The sequence below is a fragment of the Hibiscus syriacus genome, unplaced genomic scaffold (assembly GCF_006381635.1).
Source record: "Hibiscus syriacus cultivar Baekdansim isolate YM2019G1 unplaced genomic scaffold, ASM638163v2 tig00117000_pilon, whole genome shotgun sequence".
In the NCBI taxonomy this organism is placed as follows: domain Eukaryota; kingdom Viridiplantae; phylum Streptophyta; class Magnoliopsida; order Malvales; family Malvaceae; genus Hibiscus; species Hibiscus syriacus.
The window spans coordinates 1,217,397-1,238,779 of record NW_024063516.1 but is presented as its reverse complement, the minus strand read 5'-3'; the positions used below and the strand labels follow the sequence as shown (position 1 = coordinate 1,238,779).

Below are 21,383 nucleotides of genomic sequence, written 5' to 3'. Positions count from 1 at the left end.
TAAATTTAAAAGTTTTAATTGAATTGGTTTGATGACTAAAACTCTAACGTTAATCTACCCGAAATATATGACAAATATCATCTAATCGTTGAGGGTGGAGCCACAAAATATATATCTAATTGAAACAGTCAACAATCCTTACTTCTTATCTGTATAAAATAATAATAATAAAACATTATGAATCAATTTGATAAAATCTATCTGACTTGATTAAATATATACGAGTCAAACAAATCTTAAAACCACGTAGAAACTATAAATTATTAAACATTATCAAAAGACTATGAGTATTTAATACTTTGTAATCAATTTAACTTAATCAAAAAATAAATAAATAGTATTAGATAAAAAAGAACTTTTAAATCAAAGGATCAAATAAGAGTAAATTCCAAATAAGGTGCTATCTATTAAACTTAAATACCAAATTTAAATTATAAAATCTTAAATTTAAGAATTTGATATAAGTGAATTGTTTGATAAATATAGATTTTTAAAAGACAATACAATTAAAAAAATTAAAAAATAACCAACAACCAATTGGTCTAGTGGGATAAGACACTAGGTCCCTTAAGTAAGGTCAAGAGTTCGAATCCTAACGTTTGCGAATGGAGCAAACTGGGTTGGGAGGATCGTCCTTGCTTCTGCAGTACCCAATATAGATTAATCGATCAATAGATCAAATACCAATGATTAATTCAAAAAAATATGATAAAAATTCATCTCATATTATATCATTAAAGTAGGATAAGAGGGTGACAACGAGGCATCCTACTTGAAATATTCCTCAAAATCAAACAAATAGCAATTGTTACTATGCATCCACCAAATTGCCTCTTGCGAAGGCAAGGTGAAAGTAAACCCATAACACACGGCATATGGGACATAGCTGTTTCTACTTTTTGATTTCTTTCTACCTTTAGAGTTGAGTGGAGCCTAATTCTTATGAACAGTTTGCTGCCCAGATTGAAACTTCGCACTATTTTGGCTAACTTTAGGCTTGTAAATGAATTGAATGTTAAGCGAATTGTTCATGAAAAGTTGTGGCGGAAAGTTCGTTTTTGTTCGTTTATTTATTAAATGAACGAACATGAACAAATGGCTCGTTCGTTCATTTACGTTCGTGAACGTTCGATTACATATTCATTTATGTTCGGACAGAGGGCAAGTTGAATATGTTACAAAGATTATTAAAGTTGTTTGGATTTCAAGAAGATTATTTTGTTGAACAAATTAACTTTAAGACTTTATTATGTTCATATAGCTTATTTATGATTTATGTATGTTTTATCGTATTCGAACAAATTAACTCTAAAGTTGCAGGTTATATTAATGAATTTGTTATTCTTGTTGTTTAACTTTTTTTTTACATTCATTTTTTGTGTTCGAGTAAGTTTTTTTTTTTGTGTTTGTACTGTTCGTTTATGTTCGTTCGATCGTGTTCGTTTATGTTCGTTTATTATTTAAATGAACGAACATGAACAAGCTATATTCCTTAATGAACAAACATGAACAAAAAAAATTATTCATTTATGTTCGTATTCGTTTATTTATTAAATGAACGAACATGAACATACATATGTTCGTGTGCGTTCGATTCGTTTACAGGACTAGCTAACTTCCTATCCTATGTTTTCATGAAGTTTATCAGTTTTCCATATGGTCCAATTAAGGCAAAGAAAACCCAGGGTCATTTGGCTCGGAACAAACCGAACCTTAAAACAAGAAATGATCTAATGCGTAGAGTAATTGAATCCAACCCCTTCCGAGTAGAATTACCTTTATACACGGTCAAAACTCTTGTAACATTCCAGTAATTTGTTCACATAAGCGGTTTCATCACACTTTGGGTGTTCGTGAGTGGAACATAATGAAGCTACAAAAAAACCGTCTCCAAATAGCCACCCAAATATTCCACATACAACTGGAATTGCCATGTTTTGATCAAGGTAGATTTCAACAGCTGCTACCTGCAAAGTGAAAATAACAAAGATCTGTAGGGACTGGAACCTGGTTTACACCATATAGCAACTCTTTCTCTGGTTAATGTCTTCTTTCTATTTAGAGAGGGGAGGGGGGATTAGATTTGTTCAAAACTTTAGGAATGTCTATGCTCTACAGGTTACTACTGGGTGTCACTAAGCCTTGAAGCTTCCAACCACCATATCCTGCTACAGCAAATGCCTGAAAAGGTAAGACACTAGGTTCAGTAATGATTCACCCCTTCAAAAGTTATAACCCAAAACATCTACAATCTCAAATCTGAAAAAAAAATTATGGTGATTAAGCAGCACCGGTCAAGTTTTTGCATATTATCTCTGTACCTCTCCAAAAAGAGCATTAAGATTTAACCACAACTTTCAATACATTGAGTTTCTTTAATTAAAAAGAAATATCGGCAGGGGATCAGACATAATAAATACCATAAATCCGTTGTCATTGCTATAGAATTCAGCCACCAAATTCTCCTTTTACACGGCACCAATTCTATTAAGACATGCCATGTTAATACATCAGTTTTCATTTATGAATCTATCACAAGGGCATCAACATAGGTGCATAAAAAAACTCCAAAACAAAGGTGGTCTCAAATCTATGCACACCAGAAGCAAAAGCAACGGGCGTTGAACCTCATAAGCTTAATTATACTTGTTTAGAAGGATATCATTTAATCCAGTCCTAAACATGGTTGATCCACTTCTCCCATCTGTCTACTAATGGCTTATGATATTGTTCCCTAATTTCCAAGGTAGCATTGTTTATCCATCAAATAAATGTTTTCAAAAGTTTCACAATAGGTTTCACAGATGCTTATACAGTTATACTTCCAAGTGAATATACTTTGAAAGTGTATTGAATGTACACCCTGTAGGTCTCTACACGAACCCTTGAATAGTCTGATTTTATGTTGGTCACACATGCATACTCACGTTAGAATGTACATATCCTACATTCACAGAGTGCAAGCAACATAGGCCTTGATGTAAGGCTAACCAGACTTCTTCAATAATGGAGAAGATGGCAACCTTGTTATTTCCCGATCTAGGAGAGACACCAAATGCTAAACCTGAATTGAAAGTAATCTACACAAAAGAAGAATGATTGGTTAAGTAAATGAGTAATTAAGAAAGGAAATGGAAAGAATTGAAGTGGATAGAATAGTTATCAAAGAAGGGTTACGGAAGTGTTGTAGAATGATCCTTCAAGTGATGATGGATTCGGTCTCCAATGGTGGTGATGGACGAATGCCTTGTTGAGGATGAAGGATAATTCAAAGATGAAGAAATGGAAATTTAGAAGTTAGTGATAATATAGGCGTGATATGGTGATGGAATATGGTGATGATATAGGCGTGATAATGGTGATGGACTATGGTGATGATATAGGCATGATAATGGTGATGGAAATAGTAATGGAATGTTGATGGAGTTGGCGTGAAAGTGATGATGGAAGGTGGTAATGAATACATAGTATCTTATAAGACTAAGAAGGAACCAATGCTATAAAGGAGCAAAGACCCGTTTCTTATAAGTCGTTATAAGGGATGGTATAAGGACTTTGACCCTCTATCTATAGGAGATACAGAAGTATCAAGGTGAATGAATGACGCCACAAGCTTTAGAAAGGCTTGCTTAATCAATATAGTTCTAAAAAGAACTTGAAGAGAGAATAATCTCACAAAGGATTTTTTAATTATCAAAAAGGTTCTCTTTACAAATGAATGCCAAAGCCTATTTATAGATTTGTAAAGGCTTGGCCGAATAGATATATGCCTTTTCGGCAAAGTACATGTCTTAAAGCCTATTTATAGATTTGTAAAGGCTTGGCTGTTCATGAGGCACTCACATGGGTGGCATAGGGGCTTATGGTGTGGCTTCTTCTTGGCGTGAATTTGAGCAGCAACTTAGGCATGACTTGGCATCAAACTTGCATCTAGGTGACATGGCATCAATGGGGCAGCAACTATTTATGAAAGGTCACATTTGTGGAAGGCAACCTTTCATCATTTGAGCTACTTCCCATGTGTTTGAGCTGAAGATGAGCTGGCCATAGATGCAATACATGTCAATGAGTCTTAAGACAGTTCCTTATGAAAGGGCACTTCTCGGATTGGAAACTCTTCGCGAAAAGGTACGAATTCACAAAATTCGACCTAGACCATATTTGTAGTGCTCTATGTGGTGAAGATGATGGTGCAACTCTCCAGCTGAAAAGAAGTCTCTAGCTAGCTCAAAAGTCCAGCTCAAGTGAGCTATGAGCTCGGAGGTCAGCTGATAACTTTTCATCATTTGTTCTTCATGATCTCCCGAGTCATCTTATGGAAGTTTTCCTAGCTCATTGACTCCCATGCTAGCTTTAAATCAGCTCCCAACATGTGGCCGAACATGTACCTACAAAAGAAAGCTTTTATAAGCTAAGTAATATAAATATATAAATATGTGGTTCATAACAATAACTTCATACATTCATAATATCATCATCATAACTATAAATATAATGTATGTAAGCTATTGTCATACCTATGGTATAAAGAAAGATTAAGTTGAAGAAAATCCCCCTTTGATTATTGTGAAGGGTTGGAGATGCAAGTCCATTTTTGACGCTGAATCGGATCACATCATCCCCCATTCTTTAAAGCGATTTGTCCTCAAATCGAAGGGTGGTTTCTTTTCAACGTTCCTCCATTCCATAGTTGCTGTTTCGTCAGAAATTAGGATTCCTTCTTTAGGCTCTTGAATGAGATATGCCCATGTAATTTTGCTTTGAATGTTTAGGTCCCTTGATATCCCAAAAGTGGTGTCTCTTAATGCTCCAATAGGCATGATCATGGAATCCTCATAAGTCACGTCCATTGGTTCTTCTAAAGACACGTCCTTTGAATGAAAAATGGTGTTCTTTCGTTGCTCAATGGACATATCTTTTGTATTCCCAAAGGTCACTTCTCCTAAACATTCCTTTTGGCAAATGGTGTCTCTTGATACAACCTGCAAGTCAAAGAAACAATCTACATTTTCAAAGTTAGAATAATCATCTTTAACCTTGCATTTTGTCAATAGGCATTCTCGAATCAAGCACTTTGAGGAATAAGCACTTGTTCTTGGATCAATTTCATCCATGGTTGTTGCCTTTCCTTTCCTTATAGCCTCAACATTATGCTTCATTTTGGCTTGATCATTCTAGACTTGTTTAGGCGTTAAAGGAGTAAGGATAATCTTCTTCCCTTTATGGCTGAACGAGTATTGATTGGTAAAACAATCATGAATAGTCCTTTTGTCGTATTGCCATGGCCTCCCAAGAAGTAGATGGCTAACGTGCATAGGGACAACATCACACATAAACTCATCTTTGTATTTGCCAATGGAAAAAGGAATTATCACATGTTTGCTAACGTTGAGTTCTCCTCGTTCATTGAGCCACTGCAACTTATATGGATTCGGGTGCTTCATTATTTTCAAACCAAGTTTTTCCACCATTATTGTACTGGCCACATTAGTACAACTTCCACTATCTATAATAACAAAGCATACCTTCTCATTCATATGGCATCGGGTATGGAATATGTTTTCTCACTGTGCATTGTCTTCCGCAACTTGAAGATTCAAACTTCTTATAATTACCAAAGCTTCTCCTTGTTCAACGGGATCTGCAAGAGTGATTTCTTCATTGACTTCAATAGGTGCCTCTTGTTCTTCCTCTGATTCAGATTCTATTTCGCCATTTCCAAGTAAAAGCATAGTGTTCCGGTTAGGCATTGTGTAGATATGTGGCCCATCCCAAGACATTTAAAGCATCTAATGTCTCTTGAACATTCAGTAGTTTGCTTTCCTCGGTTGAAGTCTTTGTTTGCTTGCTGATTCTTTGAAGATTCGGCTTGTTCTTTGACAAGAGGAGGAGTTAGCTTTTTGATGTTGTTTAGACTCCATTTGGATGATGTAGGTGCAATATTGCGAGTTGTGTGTCTCCTCTTTAGTTGCCTTTCAATTTTCATTGCCATTTGCACCATCTCATCCATTTCGATGTAATGATACAATTCCAAGGTATTGGCAATTTCGGGATTAAGTCCGGCAAGGAATCTCGCCATAGTTGCTTCACGATCCTCCTCAATGTTGACTCGGATCATTGCCACTTCCATCTCTTTATAATAGTCCTCCTCACTCCTATGGCCTTGTTTCAGATTCCGTAACTTTTGAAACAAGTCACGATGATAGTGAACAGGAATGAATCATTTCCGCATAATACCTTTCATTTCAAGCCAAGTTAAGACCGGTCGTTCTCCATTCCTCCTTCGGTTCAAAGTAAGTTGATCCCACCATATTAAAGCATAGTCTATGAACTCCATGGTTGCCAATCTCACTTTCTTCATTTAGGAATAGTTGTGGCAACTAAAAACATGTTCCACTTTGATTTCCCATTCGAGATAAGCTTCAGGATCAGTTTCCCTTGAAATTGAGGAATTTTGATCTTGATATTACTCAGATTATCATCAACAATGGCACGTCTAGGGACTTGGAATGCTACTTGTTCTCCCTCGTCAAAATTTTCTTGAACTTCTTCTTCTGGAGGGGTTGTTGTCTTTTAGGAACTCTATTATTACGGCCTGGTGGTAGATCCTGGCCCTGATCTATCTTTTCATGAAGAGCATCAAACTCTTCACGAAACATTCTCATCATTTCGCCAATGAGTGCCTGTATTTGTAAGTTTGGTGTTCCTGCATTTTCTCTGGGGCTTTGAGACATGGTTAGTGCAAATAAAATGAATTGAAAACTATACCAGCACACTCACAAAACCTCATTTGATCACTCCAAAGAAAATTTCAGATTGCACTCCACTCACGTTTGTGTTTGCACTCGGGGATATGTTCCTTGGCTTTTTCTTGATCCCCCTTATGATCTCACCCTCTCGTTTGCCTTTTACCGCTCGATTCTCTCTTGTGGGTCCTTTTTACGAACTAACTCAAGATTAAGCAAGTTTCTTTAATTTGTGCGTCGGTTTAGAATGGTTAGGAATAGAAAATGGTTATGATAAGGGTAGTATAGAAAAAGGTTTAGAAAAAGATATTGTAATGAAATAAGAAAAGATGAAAGAATAAAGAAATGAAATGATAAAAAAAGAAGATAACTTACAACTCAAGTTGCAACACTTACTATCTTCCTTCACAAGAAACAACAAGGATACCACCGTCAAGTTTGTTGTTGGGGCAGATTGTAATATGCTTCTCTTTGAGTGTATTTGCAACTTTCTTTACTTTTTCTTTGCTTTTGATTTTCTTCTTTTCTTTTCTTTCTTTTGCACTCCAATTTTGTTGTAGGAGTCTTTTCTTTTTCTTTTCTTCTTTCTCGTTGCTTTTTTTTGTTGTAGCACTTTGAATGTCAATCCACCAAAGCTCTGATTACCGCTTGATGTAAGGCTAACCAGGCTTCTTCAATAATGGAGAAGATGGCAACCTTGTTATTTCCCGATCTAGGAGAGACACCAAATGCTACACCTTGAATTGAAAGTAATATGCACAAAAGAAGAATGATTGGTTAAGTAAATGAGTAATTAAGAAAGAAAATGGAAAGAATTGAAATGGATAGAATAGTTATCAAAGAAGGGCTGCGGAAGTGTTGTAGAATGATCCTTCAAGTGATGATGGATTCGGTCTCCAATGGTGGTGATGGACGAATGCCTTGTTGAGGATGAAGGATAATTCAAAGATGAAGAAATGGAAATTTAGAAGTTGGTGATAATATAGGCGTGATATGGTGATGGAATATGGTGATGATATAGGCGTGATAATGGTGATGGACTATGGTGATGATATAGGCGTGATAATGGTGATGGAAGATGGTGATGGAAATAGTAATGGAATATTGATAGAGTTGGCGTGAAAGTGATGATGGAAGGTGGTAATGAATAGATATTATCTTATAAGACTAAGAAGGAACCAATGCTATAAAGGAGCAAAGACCAGTTTCTTATAAGTCGTTATAAGGGATGGTATTAAGGACTTTGACCCTCTATCTATAGGAGATAGGAACCAGAAGTATCAAGATGATGGAATGACGCCACAAGCTTTAGAAAGGCTTGCTTAATCGATATAGTTCTAAAAAGAACTTGAAGAGAGAATAATCTCACAAAGGATTTTTTTAATTATCAAAAAGGTTCTCTTTACAAATGAATTCCAAAGCCTATTTATAGATTTGTAAAGGCTTGGCCGAATAGATATATGCCTTTTCGGCAAAGTACATGTCTTAAAACGAAAATAAATGATGCTTGGATGAGGGGAGATGTCTTTGGCCGAATGGTTCCCTTGTCTCTTTCATCTTGGCGCCAATTTGAAACAAGATGATGCTTTGGTCGAATGGTTAGAAGCCTCTTCATTTTGGCTCCCATTTCATCCACATGCATGGCACATGTGTGGGCTTTTCATGAGGCACTCACATGGGTGGCATAGGGGTTTATGGTGTGGCTTCTTCTTTGCGTGAATTTGAGCAGCAACTTAGGCATGACTTGGCATCAAACTTGCATCTAGGTGATATGGCATCAATGGGGAAACAACTATTTATGAAAGGTCACATTTGTGGAAGGCAACCTTTCATCATTTGAGCTACTTCCCATGTGTTTGAGCTGAAGATGAGCTGGCCATAGATGCAATACATGTCAATGAGTCTTAGGACAACTCCTTGTGAAAGGGCACTTCTCGGATTGGAAACTCTTCGCGAAAAGGTACGAATTCACAAAATTTGACCTAGACCATATTTATAGTGCTCTATGTAGTGAAGATGATGGTGCAACTCTCCAGCTGAAAAGAAGTCTCTAGCTAGCTCAAAAGTCCAGCTCAAGTGAGCTATGAGCTCGGAGGTCAGCTGACAACTTTTCATCTTTTGTTCTTCATGATCTCCCGAGTCATCTTATGGAAGTTTTCCTAGCTCATTGACTCCCATGCTAGCTTTAAATCAGCTCCCAACATGTGGCCGAACATGTACCTATAAAAGAAAGCTTTTATAAGCTAAGTAATATAAAATATAAATATATAAAATATATGGTTCATAACAATAACTTCATACATTCATAATATCATCATCATAACTATAAATATAATGTATGTAAGCTATTGCCATAACTATAGTATAAAGAAAGATTAAGTTGAAGAAAATCCCCCTTTGGTTATTGTGAAATGTTGGAGATGCAAGTCCATTTTTGACGCTGAATCGGATCACATCAGGCCTTATTTCATGCAATTAGGTAACAAGATCAGAAATGTCCAACTACATGTTTTTGTTGTTTAAAAAAGCATACGATAGAAAGCTTGCATGAGCCTCATCTATAACTTATCCTGTTCTCAAACAAGATTTCAATATACTATACCGTTAAATCTACAGATTCTATGAGAACACCTTGAAATATAAACTAGAATATGATTTATAGCTTATGAGAATAGTTCACAACTCCAACTTAGCACCACTCAGAAAGAACAGTTCTTGCAGATAAAAGTAAAACATATTGTAATGAAGTATCGGGGTGGTTGGATTTAGCATATGCTTAGCTTATAAAGATTATATTTTATACCTACTTCCATACAATATAAGGCAAAAATGGCACAGATACAACATGAAAATATTTTATGAAAGGAAATCGAACCTCTTCCCAAGATTTTCCAGGAGCTTCAAGCAAAGCATCATTGCAAGGCTTGAGCTCTATGGATGCACCGGCAAACATGGAGGCCGCCTCTTCCCATCCCCTATTATGCCCCATGCACCTGTATAACAAATTTAGTGTGAATTCGTGATAAATTACAAATAGAAATTTTCTCGGGAAACAAACACACAATCATACTAATCAGGTTTCAATTAGATAGTAGAAACCTAAAGCTTGAACCAGAATAACATATTGAAATAAAATAAAGACAGCAAAGGAATAATCAAAGTAGACAGCAAAGAGACACTGACATGATGGTAAGTATTTCATCACTTGAATACTGATAGATAGTTCGTTGGAGGTGTTCAGCAGTATGTCCATCCATGGTTGCAATGGAAAAAAAGCTAGGAATAAAATGGACCTCTGCTTCCAGAAAACCACGCACCTGCTCTTGCATGATTTTAAGTGTTTCTCAGGTCCGCACGGCATCGCTGGAGCAACATGAATTAACAGACTGAATTCTTTTTTTATCTTCAAAACATCGATATTAAGGTTTTCAAAATATGATACTAAGAGAAGAGAAGCTAGCTAACCTGAATAAAATAAGCTGAGGGATCCAACCCATTCTTTGGAGCTTTTGAGAAACCGCCACTGATTAGCTCACCCGAATTTATTGAGTGGACGATCGTGATCTGATGGGGTTGGGGTTTGCCAAATTGTGGCATTCACCAATTACGAAAATTAAGATAGCAAGATATGGTATAAATAAAAACAACAGGTCAGAATGTAAGCGGAAGAGATTCTTTGAAAAAAGAAGAAGCAAACCTCGTAAAGTCGGATGTTGCCAAGAACTCTTGGCATGAAGAATTAGAATGAGGCGACGATAGGTGGATTGGGCTTCCGACGCGGCTAGCTCAACCTCCGGCTCAATCATCAAACACCTCATCCTCCTCCCGCGCAAACAGATAGGGACTGGCCTTAAGCCAATGCTCAATGGCTTGGAGATTGAGAGGCAAGAGCCCACTGCTACTGTAGAACTATCATTCATTTATGATTTCAGTGAGTTTCTAGTATCTATAATCTGTTTCATATCGCTATTCCTAAATCTATTTTCTTGGAGAGAGGCTTGGTCGGGGTATTTTGTTTGGCTTGATTTTGGTCCAGTTATTCGTAAGGTAATTTAGAGATATCGAGTCGTGTCTAATCATATTTAGTTGAGGTTGAATTCAGTTACATAGCAAAAAATGAAGGGCACTATAACCATATTTAGTTGAGGTTGAATTCAGTTACATAGCGAAATATAAAGGGCACTGTATCATTGAAATCAATATTATTTCTATACTGATTGAGAAGTGGAGACCAAAGATACACACATTCCATCTTCTGTGCGGAGAGTGCACTATTACGCTGGAGGATGTTTCCATACATTCGAGACTTATGGTAGATGGAGTTGTTATTTCTGGTGTGGCAGATGCTAATTTGCATTCCTTGTGCGAGGAGTATCTTGGAAGTATCCCGTCTAATTTTAACGGTGGTCGAATATCGTTATCATGGTTAGCTACAAATTTTCAACATTTAAGTGAAGATTATTCCGAGAAACATGCTAAAATGTTTTTCCGAGCTTGCATATTACAACTTATAGGAGGGATCTTGATGTCCGATAAATCTCGTAACCAAATTCATTGTATGTGGTTGCGTCACCTCGATGATTTTCACGTTGCCGAAGGACTTAGTTGGGACTCTACAATTTTGGCATCTTTGTATAGAGATATGTGTCGAACAACTGATTATTGAAAAAAATACTATCGATGAATGTCTCATTCTTCTCTAATAGTGGGTGTGGTATCGCATGCCCTTTTTATATCCAGTCGTGAATAACTCGTTAGTCTTTCTGTTATTATTGAGGTAATTTCAATATTGAGTTCATATATAAATAAATTTTGAATATATAATGAATAATTTTTTAAAATTTAATAGATGATCATGTACAAGGAAAAATCATCGTGATATATCAGATCAATTAGAAGAAATTTGGCTACTCATTTATTAGAAGGCTGATACATATGTATGTATTTAAATTTTATTATTTACCTTTAATTATCTTTATATAATTAAAATATTATTTTGATAAGAATTATATATATTTGTTTTAGTTTGAATATGCTTCTTATTATACTCAAGAAATGAGGCTTTGTATCCCACCTCACTTTAGTGACTCATTAGATGTATGGACAGCAGTGGTCCCTGTGATATATTATGCTATTGTCGAGTGACATCCTATTGATGCCAATTTGGGTTCGTACAACACATTAATGAAGAACCTAAGAATCTCAACAATATGCATAATGTCGATAGACGAGGCAAAAAAGATGTCAACTGGCTGCTGAAGCATAGCGAGTGGATAATGATCTAGGAGGATCGAAGTGGACTCATTCCCCCTAATGAGCCGATTTATGTGGATCATTATTCGATTTTGGGTGACTATTATGAGTGGTTCAACAAGAACGGGAAGTCATTTATACTTTCCGAAGAAGCACGAGACGGGAGCATTCATCAACGTCGAGAAAAGTGTTCACCGTCTCAGCATCATCGTCCCCTGACTCATTGAAGGAAAACATACACTTTCGACTCATCCTCAGCTGTAACACCGAAACCATCACAACATCTACTATCTACACCGATTTACATTCTCAGCCCGCTACTATAAATGGGTACATCGTCTATTCTCATGGCAATGCAATTGTTTCAGATGGCACCGTAGTCGTTTTAGATGGCACTGTAGCCGGTTCAAATACCATCACAATTGGTTCAAATGCCACAATCGCAGGGTTTTATGACACCTCCTGACAGATATTATAGTAGCATGCTTATAGATCTAGCGTGGACTTCATACGTTGCTTATTTGGTGGGTGTTGATTCACCAGAGACACAAACACATCCAACTCAGTATAGATCGTAATCATCGATGTCAAAGTTTTCGTAGTTTTTACATTTTTCTATGAGCAGTGGGATGGTTAGTCATACACCTCCAGGGTTCTTATTCTATGGCGGTGCTACATCATCATCTTTCCTTTATCAACAAAATATAGTTGCTACTACTGTGATGATGTTGATGAGAGTGAAGAGGAAGAGCAAGTTATACGAAGAAACTCTCATCGAAATAGACAGTTGTCGCCCTATCGAACACATTCAAGACGCATACATTGATAGACTTGTTTAATTTGTAATGTTTTTATCTAATTTTCTTTGTTTATCAGCAAATGTATTGAATAATGGACTTCTTATTTATTTTGTTTTTTAAATGTTGTTATTATTTAATTGTTAAAATTTTAACGTTTGTATTTAATGTTTCTATTTAGCTATTTTAATTGTTTTTACTATTTAGTTTGTAATGTTTTTATTTAATTTTCACTTGAGTAGCCCATTACTTATCGATGCTCAAATGACATTAATTGAAAGTAAACAAAAATCAAATAACACAAACTGAGATTTCAAAAACTACAATTATATTGTGATGCTTAACGGTTACGTGATGATATTTTTTTCTATTGTGGCATAGGTTTTTATAATGCCCACATCTTTTGTTTTCTTTGGACGTCTCTCGAATATCAATATCATAATGAACTCGAGTGGATTTTGGACGACATGCCTCCCTCAGTAAGGGCAGATATGGTACAATCAAAAGCCAATTATGAACCTCATTTGAGTCTTTCTCATTACCTATCAGGGGAACTCAAATTCATATACCTTAAATACAGTTGTAAGTATACACAAAACGGTTATAATCTTGAAGGGTATAAGAGCAAGCTGCTATGACATGAGATCATGAATACTTCAGAGCTTGAAAAAGCTCACAGTCACACCACATGTCTTGTAGATTAACTTTGAACGAGTTAGCTTCAATCCCTTGAAGAGGGCGTGACATTTCTGTGACATGAAATAATTCATGTGTTCAAAAGAAGCTTGTTATAGACATTCTATTTGATGCAACGATCCTTTTTTGTAGATCTACAACTAATCTTGGATGATAAACATAGTCGTTTTGCATCCAAGTTTGAGTTTGTCCCCCAAGCTTAGCAAAAAGTGCTCCCAAACAAAAATACGTCATTTTAACCAAAATTGTTATTGGAAAATGGCGCCCCATTTTAAGGTCGAATTGATAGCCTCAGCCAAGTTGATTATCATATGTCCATATTATTTTTATTGTCCCCAAGTAGTGGGCCTCACGTGAGCTATTATTTTATTGTCATTAATAGACTCATCACGTCGAGGTGACATTCATTTAAAAATTAAGAAAGTAAAAATTATAGATTTAAAGAAAATGATAGACCTTGTCACCTCGAGGTTTAAAATTTCTAATCGTTTATAGTGGTTAAGGGTGAGGTTGTAATTAGGGGTTTAAGGTTTTGGTTTTTCACAAAATCCTGAATCAAAAAAATTGAAAATCAAATCATACGTTGTATAAAAATCTCAAAAATTGGCAACCCAAAATATATGTTGTGTAACACTCTAATCCAGTTTGACCCGAATATCAATGTATTACAATGTTACACGTGACTACCGAAGTAGTGACCCAAAATTTTTCTTTTAAAAAATGTTTGTAAATCACTGAAAAGTTAAATCATCCATAGCAATTTAAAATAAACGTGATAATAATATGGTTTAGAAATCGATGAGACTTCCCCAAAATATATCCAAAAGAAATATAGTAACAGTACAAATCAAAGACACAACCAATTATACAAAAAAGTCCATAAATAGTACATGCCCTCTAAAGAAGACTCGAGTATACTCTGATAGTCTCTGTTGATTTGGTCTGTTGCACTGGAAATTTTTTTGATGATAACTCCCTACGATCTACCCCTAGGAACTTGCGCACGAAAACACATTACGAACGCTAAGCTTACGAGCTAAGTGTCTCACTAATAACTGTGTTATGCTATATGTATCCATTTAAAGAGTTGACTATCGGTACAGGTTGATAACATGCAAAGACATAAGACAATGAAACCTAATATGCTAAGCTATGCCAGACATCATGGTGTGGCGGAATGATTTTGTCATCTTGGAGCTTACACCCCTCTAGCCCACCAGGTGGGAATCCACAATACTGTCATCGAAAACTTACACCCATCAACCACTCCGTTGAGTCTTGGGGTATCTGGCGCCCAGTCGACTGCTGAAGTGTCGTGAAACTGACTTGGATCCACTGACTGACGTATTCATTCTAGGAAAAACTCGGGTGTCCTGACTGTTTCCCGAGCGTCAAACAAGGCTTGTTTTATTTAACCCTAGTTGTTATTATTTTTGCTGTTCTAATATTAATTGTTGTCATCGCTTGAAGTCTTATTTATTGTTGTTCTGAGTATTTAGCGTACCTCGGTTCTGATCCCTTATCCCTTAAATTATTTATCAAAATCTATCGATACTAACCCTTCAGTAACGATACCAAACCATTGATATCGATACCCATCTATTGATATCGATACCCCCTGTCTGACGTGGTTGTTGGGTTAAGACAGTGTCGATACTCTGGGTTGAGTATCGATACTTAGGCGAGTATCGGTACCAATTTTAGGTTCGATATTTAAAAAATTCCCAGTATCGTTACCCCTATGGGGAATATTTATACTCTTGCCCTGGTATCGATATTCAATTAATGAGTATCGATACTCAATTAATGAGTATCAATACTATACTTATAAATCTGCCTAATTTATGCTTGACTTATGACCAATATCGATATTGTTCATGCAATATACAGTATTGATACCGTCGTTGTTGGATGCTTTGTTTTGAGCATGAAAATCATATATTTTTATTTCCAAACACCTCATTGAGGTCCCCAACTGATGAATAAGTGTTTTATTTGATTTTAAGGGTCAAAAAGAGATCCTTAACATAGTGAAAACACACAAGCGATACAAACTACAATGAACAAGCTTTAAGCTTATGCAACCTACCAAATTTCATATAAATGAGCTACACATGGTATAGGTGAGTTAGAGACAAGTTACATGTGTGCCTAAGTTGCAGAAGATGTCAAGGGCTTAACCCAAAGTGAATTTTTCTTTCCCTTAGCTTTGGAGCTTTCTCCAACCTCTTTTTCTAAACAAGACAAATGCAATGGTTACTTATAAAGGTATGAAAAAACTTATAAAGGTATAAATTTCTTAAAACTCGAATTGAAACCCAAAGGTTTCCTAAACCCTCCTTAAACCCATTTTCAAAAATTATGGCCAAACCTTGTATTTGGGAGCTTGAATTGAAGCTTAAGATAAGAGTAATTTGTTGCTTACCTTGGCTCGTTAAGAAGTGATGGGAGTAAACTAAAGTTCATTCTTTTAGCTTGGTTGCTCAAAAGAAAATGAAGAAGATGAATGAGAGAGTTTGGGAGAAGAATACAAGGAAAAGTTGAGAAAAAGAGAGGGAGACAACGTGAGATCACCACAATTAAGGGCTCTTAAGTTTTTCCTTTAAAATTTGGTCTAATTACCTTTTGATCCCTCCCTATACTTTTGGGATGCAACTAAAATACCCTTTTTACTCTTCATTGGGCTTGACACAAGCCCAAATCCATCTCAATTTGGATCAAAACTTCTTTTAAACTAAGGAATTAATTCAAGGCCCAACCCGGGATGGCCCAAAAGTCCTAACCCGAGATCTGAGGTGTTACATGTTGTGCTTGGATAACGTCCATGTTTCGTCGATCCAACGTAGGTCAGACGATGAATGAAATATTCATAAGCGGAGGATGACATATAAAGAGTTGCATAACGGATGCTGATATATCTGCAACAATCTGGTTTATTTTCGGTTATATTTTATATGTGGCTTCAAGTTGTATCTAATGTTGATTGAGGCTCTAATCAAACGTTAGAGGCCCGAGACACACATGTTCATTTCCCTGAGTAGTGAAGCGACGATTACTTTGGAATATGTCACTTACTAACTCAACGTTCCTGTGAATGAAGCCCATGTGGTGAGCCATAACATTTACGACCCTATTAAGTTATTATAAGAAGTTTTTGGAAAATGGCCACCATCCGACGTCATCGAGGGCTATAGGGTACATATAACATGGTTGGAATAAGAATTTCAATTAACGACCGAGTCTATCGAGGAGGAGGTTATTTTTGCGTCCCAAAAATTTCTTCTCCAAGTGATCAGATGGTATTATTACCAGACAAATTTGATAATTTGGTGCACATTAAGTGTCTGAAATATTTACAAGACTTCGGTGTGTGTCGTAATACCAGTTGGGGCTCGACTATTATAGCATTTATGTACTGGGAGCTTTGCAAGGCTGCAATTGTCCAGCCAGATTAAAAAGCCAATGTAGCAGGTTGTCTGATACTGTTACAATTGTGGGCTTGGTATCAATTCTCGTTTTTATGCTAATTACATCAGCCCCGATCGAGTTTCCGTTGGCTGCAAGGTAATTATTTAACCATTTTTTTAATTTCATAAATTTAATTATTTTTTATTTGTTTATAATATATTTTTTTTCAATATTTCAAATAGCGTCATAAAATATCCAAACGAAGTTAGCTGGTGCCACTACACGAGATATACGGATGAGGATCGACATTGCCGGTCAATATGTGGTATGACATATAGTTTTTTATTATTTGTTTGAATCTTTTTAACTTTATATATACTAACATTTATATTTAATATTTACAGTTAACTTGGCTTCCTTATGTTGACGATGGGATCAACCAGTTACTGCCAAAGTATTTTTTAGGGATCCTACTTATGATGTGTTGTGATGTTGTTATTACATTCGATTGTTGAGTGGCACGCCGCTGATAGAGTGATGCGACAATTTGCATCGCACCAGCTAATTCCTATGCAAATGGTTGATATAGATGCACTCCATACAATCGATACGCATGGGAAACATAACAAAAATTGGTAGGTGAGGCACGCTTACTATATCGACTTATGGAATCAATATGAATTATCACTCCCACGTGTCACGACATTACACCTTGGACTTAGATTTCGACTATTCTCCCTATCTCCAAAATTGCAAAGCAAATGTGAAACTATATATAACGACACCGAAAAAAGATGGGAGAATCGTAACATCATCAGGCCACATACGCCAAGTCTAAGAATAAAACATCATTGTCGTCTTCTTCCGCTTCAACATCTACAGCTGAAAAGTACTATTATGCATCTCAGACTAGTTTCAGTTTTTATCCTCTATTTTATACTTAGTCGAGACTCAACCGAATTGGTTTGGAGGTTAATGGGATGCACCGCATTACACTCAAGCGTCTTCGACAGAACATGCGGTTGCGGGTAGGATCATATACTTTATGGTTAACAAAGTAACAACCAATTCAAATTAGTTACGGCAATGATAGCGTCAAATACTATAAGTCCATCACCGTTTTTCGAAGGTATATCGCAAAACGTGTTAAGTACATTTCCTCGACGATCAAGGCCTACGACCACGTCGTACTCGACGAGCCTCGTGCCATTATCATTCGACCACTCCTCGACATCGTCAATAACTTAGAAAATATAGATAAATTTTTCTTTGTAGTTTTTCTGTAGACAATTTATTTTTTTGATTATTTATTTACTTTGTATTTTTTAAAATATAAATAAATTCATTTTTCTTTTAATTCTATTTTTTTTTAAAAAATTATCTGACAGAACTCTTCACCTCGAAGTGACGAGTTCCAAGTGACCATTGTTGATCGTTTCCTTGTCTGCCCGTTGACCAACGACTACAAAACAACTAGTTTTTTTTTAATTTGAATGAACTTCTCACCTCGAGGTGACGAGTTTCATCTATTTTTTTTAATTTATAAATTTTATTTTTATTTTATACTTTAAAAATTAGTTTTTAAATAAACTCATCACTTCGATGTAATGAGTTCCATGTGCACGGTAGCAATTACCATATTTTTCAAAATAAAAGCTGAGGCCCAAAACCCTAAATAATTGATCAACAAGGGGTATTGGGGGCAAAAAAAAACATTTGTGGAGTACAGAAAAGTCCGTTGGAAATACTCTGCTCCGGTTATGGGCTTCTTCAGCTCAATAGCTAGTAGCCGAGCCATCTGAAATAAGCAGGTTGGGTTACAACTTTGAGTGAGGATCTAAAAGATGCTGATGCAAAGCTCATCACTGTTTTCATCGAATCCTGCGTGTGTAAAAGCACAATACAACGCATCCTCCGTCGATTCCAATCCCATGGCTGCCACCGTTCCCGGCCCTAAATGGGCTCAGAAGACCATTACTCTTCCCATCGGCGAGGCTGCCATCTCGTTACGTCCCAGGTAACCAACATGCCTGCTCCTTTTTGCCTGCCAATAATTCCATTTCGTTTACCTTTAACCTTGCTTTTGGTAATCAGATATTGAAGGAAATTAGACCCGATTTGTCAGAATTTAAGTGTGGCCTTGCTCATCTATTCCGTGAGTGTGTCTATTTCTCTCCCTCTGCATAATGATTATTATTTTTATACTATATATTTACATATTTTCGATTTCACAATTCCAGTGCAACACACAAGTGCTTCTCTTACCATCAATGAGAATTATGACTCGGATGTTCGTGAGGACACCGAGACCTTCCTCAATAAAATAGTTCCAGAGGTATGGGGATAGCAGAATGCTTAGTTTTTTTTCTTCTTCTTTTAAATGGTGCTTGAAGCTTTGATCTTCGTTTTGCAGGAAAGGTCTGCGCCTTGGAAGCATACGCTTGAAGGTTTTTTTCAGTTCATATTTACAAATCTAGACTCCTTGCTCTTTCAGCTATACTCTAATGATATAACTTGAACCCTGCTCCTGCTTCTTCCCTTCCATGTCAGTTTCTTCATATTTAAGTTTCATTTTAATCTTTTCAGGCCCTGATGGCATGCCCGCCCACATCAAATCATCAATGTTTGGCTGCGCCCTAACGTAAGTACATTTCAGTTTGATAAAGATTCCATTTTTTGTTCTTTGAATTACTTCATATTCACCCAATCTTTATGTTATTATTCTACAGGGTTCCTATTACAGATGGAAAACTTAACATGGGAACTTGGCAGGTACATCATGTTCAGCAAAATGTTGACAATGATCATATCCAACTGTGAATATGATCTTTATAAGCATTGAGAACTTGGATGTTCTCACTTCTCATGCATTGCATCTCTTGCTCTGAATGCCCTTTGATTAATTTGCTCCGAGACTGCTAAAACTTGGGTTACATCTTGTTTGAATTTGCTTTCCAATTTCCCCTCTTAACAAAATTGTCCAATTTTTTGGTCTGTTATGCTTTAGGGATTTGGCTTTGTGAGCATCGTGATGCTCCAACAGCTCGTCGAGTGGTGGTGACCCTCAATGGCAACTGAGGTACTAAATATGGAGATGCTCTCTTCTCCTTGGGCTTTGTAATGGTATTGTATTTAAGATCACTAGCTTTAATTTGTTGATGGGATATACTAATACGAGCTTGAATGCTATAAACTGTATGTTGCTTTGTCGAAATAACATCGACAATAAGATGATATAGCATTGAGTTTGTAATGAGTTGTGATCGACACTTTCTACCTAAAATCTGTTTAATCATATCATTTTAGGTTGTACTTCCTATTCTCTGCTCAATAAATTTCTCTCTAACCTTAGGTTCTTTGCAATTGTAATGGTCCAACAATCTGTGAGTAAGCTCTTCTTTTTTCCTTCTATCCTTTTGCATTCGATGAATCCCCCCCCTCATTTTTTGGTTTAATTTTATACGTGTAGTCTACTTTTGTTGTCATCTTGAAATGCCAACTGAAAATCTCAACTATTTGTTTCAAGAGTGTGGGAGCTAATTCTCATGAACATCTTGGACTACTGTAGTGATGACATGCTAGAACAATACCAAGATTATATGCTAATAAACCCTAGAAATCTATCAACAACCATAATCCAATCAGCCAATGCTAGGTTATTCAACGAAGAAAAACAAGAAATAATAATGTAAAGAAATTATTTTTTGAAAAATTCAGTGTTATATTTTAAAATGATATAAAAATAAACCCATTTTTAGTAATTTATCTTTTTTGAATGAAATTTATAAAATCATTTTGTAGTTTTGATTTAATATTTACATTTTTCTTCATCTTGGTATTAAATGACACGAGTGTTAAAATCATTGCCTGAAATTTCTACCATATCAATTAAGATGCGTCCTATAAATTTTATGTTATGAAAAATACAACCTTATAATGTATCTCTATTAAAGAATATTATTTTATGGAATAAATTTTTAATTAAAAATGAAAATTATTCCCATAAATTAATGGTAACATATACATATTTTAAAAAATTGACATGTTGATTAAAAAAATGACATTATACGAGAAGGAAAGATGTTTGAATAAATTTTCGTTTTCTCCATTTAAGTTTTAAAAGTAATAAACTAGTTACCAACGTTATCGATTTGTAAAAAATATCACCAATGTTATTGATTTGTAAAAAATATCACTAACGTTATTGATTTGTAAAAAATGGTCATGTCGTCAACTCTGTTAAATTGATGATGCGAAAACGTTACTAAAAAGGTTAATATTTTGTTTTACCCATAAACTATTAAAACATCAGCATGTCCTTTAACAATGGTTTTATATCTAATTTATTCCAAAAGCTTTCTAATTTTCAACTTTTTAAAATACTCACTATCTCAATTATATTCTAACAACTTTCCTTACAAAACCAAAACTACACTTAAACAAATTCTTGCTTGCTAGTTTGATTCATTTGTTACTGTCATTG

The 21,383-nt window shown here is 35.7% G+C and overlaps 1 long non-coding RNA gene and 2 pseudogenes across 1 annotated transcript; 2 read left to right on the top strand and 1 right to left on the bottom strand.

Moving 5' to 3' along the window:
• Positions 1-2,064: 2,064 nt before the first annotated feature.
• LOC120194667 lies at positions 2,065-10,719 on the bottom strand (annotated as a pseudogene).
• On the top strand, positions 7,628-20,189 carry LOC120194671. The gene is made up of 3 exons (XR_005522996.1): positions 7,628-7,638; positions 9,988-9,989; positions 20,038-20,189. It is a non-coding gene; the product is annotated as an uncharacterized LOC120194671 (long non-coding RNA).
• On the top strand, positions 18,622-20,050 carry LOC120194669 (annotated as a pseudogene).
• Positions 20,190-21,383: the final 1,194 nt, after the last annotated feature.